Here is a 7175-nt window from a genome sequence, read left to right on the forward strand (position 1 = left end):
AGGACCGCGTCAACCGTTGGAAGAGACGTTCAAAACCTGGACTGTTTTCTCACGCCTGCCATGCTGGGTCACTTTGACTGGCAGGGAAGAAAGGAAGGCCCAGGGTTTCAATCTCATTTTTCAGAGAGGTGGATCCACAGGGGTTTCTTCCCTGATCCAAACCCTTCAGCAGCCCCCAGAACCTTCTGGAGGACTTCAACCTCCCTGCATGGCCTTTAAGACCCTTTGTGATACTGCCCCTGACTCCCACTCCTCTCCCCTCTGCCTTCTGGCCCGTACTTCTTGCAGTTCCCCAGTGCTCTCAGCTGATTCTCATCTCCAGGCCTTTGCGGGTGCTGTTCCCTCTGCCTGAAACACACTTCCCCATCCTTTATCATCCTCCCAGCCCTGCTTCCTCATTCTGCAGCTTCTCAGTTCCCCTGAGAAGCTGTCGCCACTGCCCCAGCCCTCCCTGGCCACCACCCTGTGCAGCCATGGGGTCTGCTTATGTCCATCCTTGCGGCTGGTCTCAGCTCGAGGGGGCAGGGACAGTATGTGACTTGTCAGTGCATGTACCCAGCAGCCAGCGCGGGCCCTGGCCCAGAGCAGATGCTCTGTAAATGTCAGATGAAGGAGGAAGTGATGTACTCGAGAAGGAATGAGGGCACATTCCCCCCACCTCTCACTGTAGTGGGGCCCTAGCCCTGGGAGCTAGCGCCTCTGAAGTTGGAGTTTCCTGGGTCCCTTTATCAAGAAGAGGCCTCAGTCAAGGGGCCCGGCAGAGGGTCAGAGTCAGCTTGGGAATCCCAGCCCCTGCTAAGCATGCTTTGAGGGGGCGTCGGGATGACCTCACCCCCTGGGAACTCTCGCATCAGAGCCCACTCAAGCTGAGAGGTCTGCCACTTAGGCCTGGATGGAGTGGGCTTTTCTCCCCACAAGCAGCATCACGACCTCTGGCCTCTCTCTGGGATGTCCTTGCAGCTGTTGACGGGGTTTTGTTTGCAAAGCAAAGAGAGTAGAGTGGCAGTTTCCAGCGCGGGCTGGCCCTTTTCCCTTGGGGATGCTGGCCAACCAGGCCTCTGAAAAAGGGAACAAAGTCCCAGTAAGCTAGTGTCTGTCTCCTGAGTGTCTGTCACTGCCCCATTTGGCAGAGGTGAGGAAGGGTTAGTTATGTTTTTTCTTTTCTTTTTATTTATTTATTTATTATTTTTTTTTTTTGAGATGGAGTCTCCCTCTGTCACCCAGGCTAGAGTGCAGTGGCATGATCTCAGCTCACTGCAACCTCTGCCTCCTGGGTTCAGGTGATTCTCCTGCCTCAGCCCCCCGAGTAGCTGGGATTATAGGTGCCCGCCACTACGCCTGGCTAATGTTTGTATCTTTAGCAGAGGCAGGGTTTCACCATGTTGGCCAGGCTGGTCTCGAACTCCTGACCTCAGGTGATCTGTTCACCTCAGCCTTCCAAAGTGCTAAGATTACAGGCATGAGCCTCCGTACCCAGCCTGGTTATGTTTTTTTCTAGCCCACTTTTAAACCCATCAATGGAAAATGGAACTTTGTTGGCAAAGGTGACTGATATCTTGGCCCCTCTGGATATGGCAGGAAGCCTTGCTAACTACCAGCCTTGCCTTTTCTTCTCTCTAGAGCACAGCCTGCCCCCCTCACCCCAACACACATGAGCGCCATGTTGCTTCCTACTGCCAACAACGCTGGTTTACATTTTGGACTTGGGCAAATGTCATTTGAACCAGAGATTTCTCACTCAAGATCTATAGTCCAAGGACACATGTTGTGAAGGTCCAGGTCCAGGAAGCCCCTGAAGTGGAAGATCAGATTGCGCATGGTGTCTGGGTGTGCTTCTGGGGGGAAAGCCCCTATACATTTTATTGCTTCTAACAAGATCCATGAACCATTCCCCACACCCCGCCAACACAAAGGTTATGGCAGTTGCCTTGAAGAAGGGGTGGGGTGGAAGAAAGCGCATGAGCCTGCTCCTCTCAGACCCTCAGTTTCCTCATCTGGGAAATCAAATCACTTACATCAGAGTGAGTGGTAAAGCTCACTCTGGAGAGTTTTTCTAAAGATTAAACCCAATCAACCAAGACATGTACCCAGTACATAGCAGAGGCTCAGTGAAACTCCAGTGTAATCCTCACGTTCAAAGGAAGAGGCAGAATAGACCATTCTTCCATTTGGCAATTCCCTTTCCTGATGGAGAGGAATCTGCCGAAAACCTCAGCCAGCATGCCATCTGCGGAACGCCGGCAGGCTGGAAGCCGGCGTCTCGGGGCCAGAGTATCGGGAGCTGTTGCTTCCTGCCATCCTCCTGACGGTGACTGCCATTTCCTTGGGCTCTTTTTAGATCAAAGGAAGGGCTAGACTGGGGAGATGAGTGAGGATCATTCAGGGGGTGGCACAAGGCGCATTTAGGACACCTGCTGGGATGGCTTAAAAATAGGCCTCTGTCCTTGGACACCAAGTGGAAGCGACCGCAGGGTTTTCAAGAGGCCTCTGCTGGCCAAGGTTATGAGCCCTCCACGGGAGAAATGTTTCCGAACGTATTTTCCCAGCTGCCACAGGTAGGCATCTCTGACCCAGGAACAAACCTTTCCTAGTCAAAGGAACTAAATAAGGTGGTTAGAGGAGGAGATCAAGCGTTTAATGAGCACCTACTACATGCCACACACTGTGTGTCTGATGGGTTTGCTCTGTGCCATCCTCACAACAACCTTGCAGTGTAGAGATGACTTTTCCTACTTTTCTAGGTTGTTGGGGGCTGGGGGGGAAAGAGAAGTTAAGTATGGACCTCAAGATCACACAGCTAATAAATAAGCAAAACCAGAATTTAAACCCAAGTCTGACTCCAAGCTTGTGCTCTTTTTCACCACCTCTCAAACTGTGATGTAGAAATAAAAAGCAAGAAAGAGATGGAGGTGAGAGGGCAGGGCTTACCCAGCGGTTGGACGTGTTATTTCCCATGGGGAAGGGAAGGGAATGTTGTTTATTCAACATCTACTATGTGCCAGGACTTCTGCTGGGATTTTTCTATGCTCTCATTGCCCCTGCCAGCAGCCTGAGACAGGGGTCTAAGGTCACGTGCCATTTACAGATGACAAAACTGCAGCTCTGGGAGGTACAGTGACTTGCTCAAGGCTTTCAGACAAATCAGTAGCAAATCCAGAGCCCACGAAGAAAACTTCACAGCCACTCAGGTAGCAGCTCTTATGTTGACTTGCCTTCCAGAAAGACTTGCAAGGCTGGGCAGTGGTGACCCTCACAGCCAGAGCAGAGTTCCCCCTCCCTAACCACAGGCAGACACTCATCACCCACCCTCCAAATCTCTGCCATGCATTTCGTGTCCGGGCACTGTTTCCTTGACTAACTCCTGGAAAGACGCTGCCCTCTAGACTTGGCGGGGCTGGAGCAGCCTGTGATTAACCATGGAGGTTGGGCTGGGCATGGTGGCTCGTGCCTGTAATCCCAGCACTTTGGGAAGCTGAGGTGGGTGGATTGCTTGAGCCCAGGAGTTCAAGACCAGCCCCAGCAACCCTGACTCTACAAAAATAATAATAATAATAATTAGCCAGGTGTGGTGGCACACGCCTGTAGTCCTAGCTACTTGGGAGGCTGAGGTGGGAGAATCACTTGAGCCCAGGAGTTTGAGGCTGCAGTGAGCTGTGATCATGCCACTGTACTCAGCCTGGGAGACAGAGCAAGACCCTGACTCAAGAAAACATTTAAAAAGCCATGGGATTGACCAGGCGCGGTGGTTCACGCCTATAATCCCAGCACTTCAGGAGGCTAAGGCGGGTGGATCACAAGGTCAGGAGTTCAAAACCAGCCTGGCCAATATGGTGAAACCCTGTCTCTACTAAAAATACAAAAATTAACCAGGTGTGGTGGCGGGCACCTGTAGTCCCAGCTACTCGGGAGGCTGAGGCAGGAGAATCGCTTGAACCCAGGAGGCGGATGTTGCAGTGAGCCGAGATCACGCCACTGCACTCCAGCCTGGGTGACTGAGCAAGACTCCATTCCAAAAAAACAAAAACAAAAAAGCCATGGGATTTGGGCCAGGGCTGTCCCTTCTCCCTTCTATGAACCAGAATGGCAACTGCAAAGGTCTCCACTGAGTTCCCACCTCCCAGAAATCGCACCTCCCCGACTTCTTCTTGGAGTCCCTGGACTCAATTCTTGGCCACAAGAAGGGGGCGCGGCTCATTGGCCAGGGGCCAGCACCCACCCAAGGCCAGCAGGGCTTCGGTCTTTCATGCGAGGGTGGCCAGTGGGATTTAGTCGCTGGTGTGGTTTGGGGGCCTCTTCCTGGCAGATGAGGTTTTATTTATTATTATTATTATTTTACCAGCGACAGGGTGTCTGTTTGAGTCTAGTCCTGGTGCCAGAAGCTAAGAATCTGCACCCACAGACTTGGCCATTTGGGGGAACAGCTGTAGTGACTGCCAGGAGGCGAACGGTGGGGGACATTTGGCCCTCGATGGAATATTCCACAGCCTTGAAACAAGCAGAGAAGGCCTGGGAGCGATGCGGGGAAATGCTTTTGCTGTAATGTTGAGTTAGAAAAGAAAAAGCAGGATACAAAATTGGCTGTGCATTCTGATGGTAAGAAAGTCAGGAAACTACTTACATTACTGAGTACTTCAGTGGTACTTATGGAAAAAAGTTAGGATGGGGAAAAGCACGGGCTGGGGATCAGACAGGCTGGGTCACATCTCAGTGCTGCCGCCTTGCAGCTGCGGGGAAATGTCTTTGCTGCCTGGAGCCTTGTTTTCTGCTGGATAAATGGAGACCCCAATCCTGTAGGTGAAGGTTTGTTTTAAGAATTAGCTGATATCATGTGTCAAAAAAAAATCCAGCACAGCCATGGTACATGGTGAGGGCATAGCCCACGGTTCTCATGTGAGATCGATCAGGACTGGGACAATGCAAAATGCAGAGACAGGGTGCAAAAGTGGGGAGAGGCAGCAGGCGGTGGGGTAGATCTTTCTCCTCTTTTCTGAACTTTCTATGATGTGGCTGTTGTGTTTGTTTTAGCAATTTAAATGAGAAAGTTCAGGTTTGCCATTGACATCTCCAAACTAGGATGATCCACAGGGCCCCTGGAGTCCAACTTCCACATTTTTCTGTTTCTTGTAGGAACCGCTTTCCCTGAACCCAGCTAAAAGCAGGTGCTGGTGTACTATTTGAGATTGCTTGTTGTTTTTCTTTTATTTTAAGCATCTTCAATTTGTGTAAATAACACATCCTCTTAGAAACTTTTTAACTCTAGTTTTCTTTATCTCACGTCAGAGCTCTGGTCTCGGGGGGCGGCGGTGGGGGGCTGGAAATAAGAGTGTTTATCTCTTATTCCCTGAAGGAAGTCAGATCATATAATCAAGATTAAACAAATATGTAAACTTCGCTGGTTTCTTGGCCGCATTTTATCCTAACATATAGTTGGTTTTGCAGGAAACTTCCCCTATAGTAACAAGGCAGTACTTCTCTCCACCCCAGTATTCATTTAAATTGCAGGCCGCTCTTAAAGAACATCTCTTGGGATTCCCAAGCCCTTCTGTAAAGAAACTCTCCGACGGAGAGATGAGGTCAGAAAACAACACTGAAGGGGAGGGGAGATAAAAATCATCAAATAAGGCTGGCCATGGCCGCTGGTGCTCAGAAGGGCTTTTGATCTGTGGTCATATTTAATGTTTCCTGGAGGATTTGGCAGCTGGAGGGGGCCTTGGCCTGCTGGGCACTGGGCGAAGCTGCACCAGGAGCTGAGTGCCTTGTACAAGGCCACCGTGAGCATGGACAGCACAGGCCTCTGCTGTCCCTGAGCTACCTCCGCCGATGGTCTACACCCGGTGCTGCTTCCCCTGCTCATTTGGGATTTGTCCCTTCCTCTTAACCTCGTGGTTCTAGAGATGGCCCACAGCCTGACTCTGTCCACCCTCCTTGCTGCCCTGGAGGCCCCTCCCTGACAGGCAGTGTGGGCGTGGCCGTGGCCCTGCTTTGCCAAAAGCCCTGTAGTAGCTCCCTCTTGCCCGTGCAGTGCAGTCTGAGTCTCTTGGGCTGGCATTTAGGGCCTTCCCATCTGGTTCCTGTGATGTCTGCAGCACCCTCGCCCTCACCTCTGCAAGGCAGTGACTGCCCAACCTGGCACACCCTCTGCCACACCTACCATATCACTTTACCCTCCCTCCAAATTCCAGCCTCTCCCTGCTTCTGCCCCTACCGTTCCCCTTGGCTCCCTCTCCTCCCTCGAGACCTGGCTCAATGGGCATCCCACTATTCCCAGCCCCTAGCTGAGTCCAGGGCCTCCTGCAGGTCCCTAGTCCCCCCAGTGCCATCGCCTGAGATGGTCTTTATCATGCCTGTTGTCATTGGGCATTCAGCTGTGTGTCTGCTTGACCTGGAGAGACTCAGATCTCCACGAAGGCAGGATGTGTGTGATCTGCAGGAAGGAGTACTGGATGAAGAAATGAATGAGCAGTGGAATGAACATTTTGTCTGCTACCTGTGCCGGTCCAGTGCCTGGCAATTCTGCCCAGGGATGAAGGAAGTCAATAGGCAGCCTCTAGTCTCCCTCTCCTGCCTTAGGGGTCTATGGCCCAGCCCTTCTGTCAATCTTGTGTTGGTTTCTAAAAGGCAGAGAGACTATGGTAAAATGGTAAAAAACAAACAAACAACAACAACAACAAACAGAGCTGGGATCACACACACCTGGCTTCAATCCCTGGTTTCATCTCTGCCCTTAACTAAACCAGCTGTGTGACTTTAGGCAAGTGACTCGACCTCTCTGAAACTCCATTTGTTCATCCATGCTGGGGATGGATAACAGTAGTCCTTACCACATAGAGACACTACTAGGATTAAATGATGAAATGCATGACACATGACCAGCCCAGAGGAAGTGTCTGAATGCACCGTGATTCTATCAGTCAGGACATTGTTGGTTGCTAGTATCAGAAACCCAGCTCAACCTGGCTTAGAGCAGAAGAGGGCGCCCCTAGCCAAAAAGTCTGCCATCATCTGATTGGCTACCCTAGTCTCTAGAGTTGGAGTGAGGTCAATCCACTAGCTGGCAGAAAGCAAGATCTCCCAAGGAAAACTGGAGCATAGTAGCCAGAAAAAGAGGGATGGATACTGGGCAGGCAGAAACAGCAGGTGCCCCCACGACTAACTGTGGTGGGAGGTGTAGAAAG

Source organism: Papio anubis, chromosome 5 (genome assembly GCF_008728515.1).
Source record: "Papio anubis isolate 15944 chromosome 5, Panubis1.0, whole genome shotgun sequence".
NCBI lineage: Eukaryota > Metazoa > Chordata > Mammalia > Primates > Cercopithecidae > Papio > Papio anubis.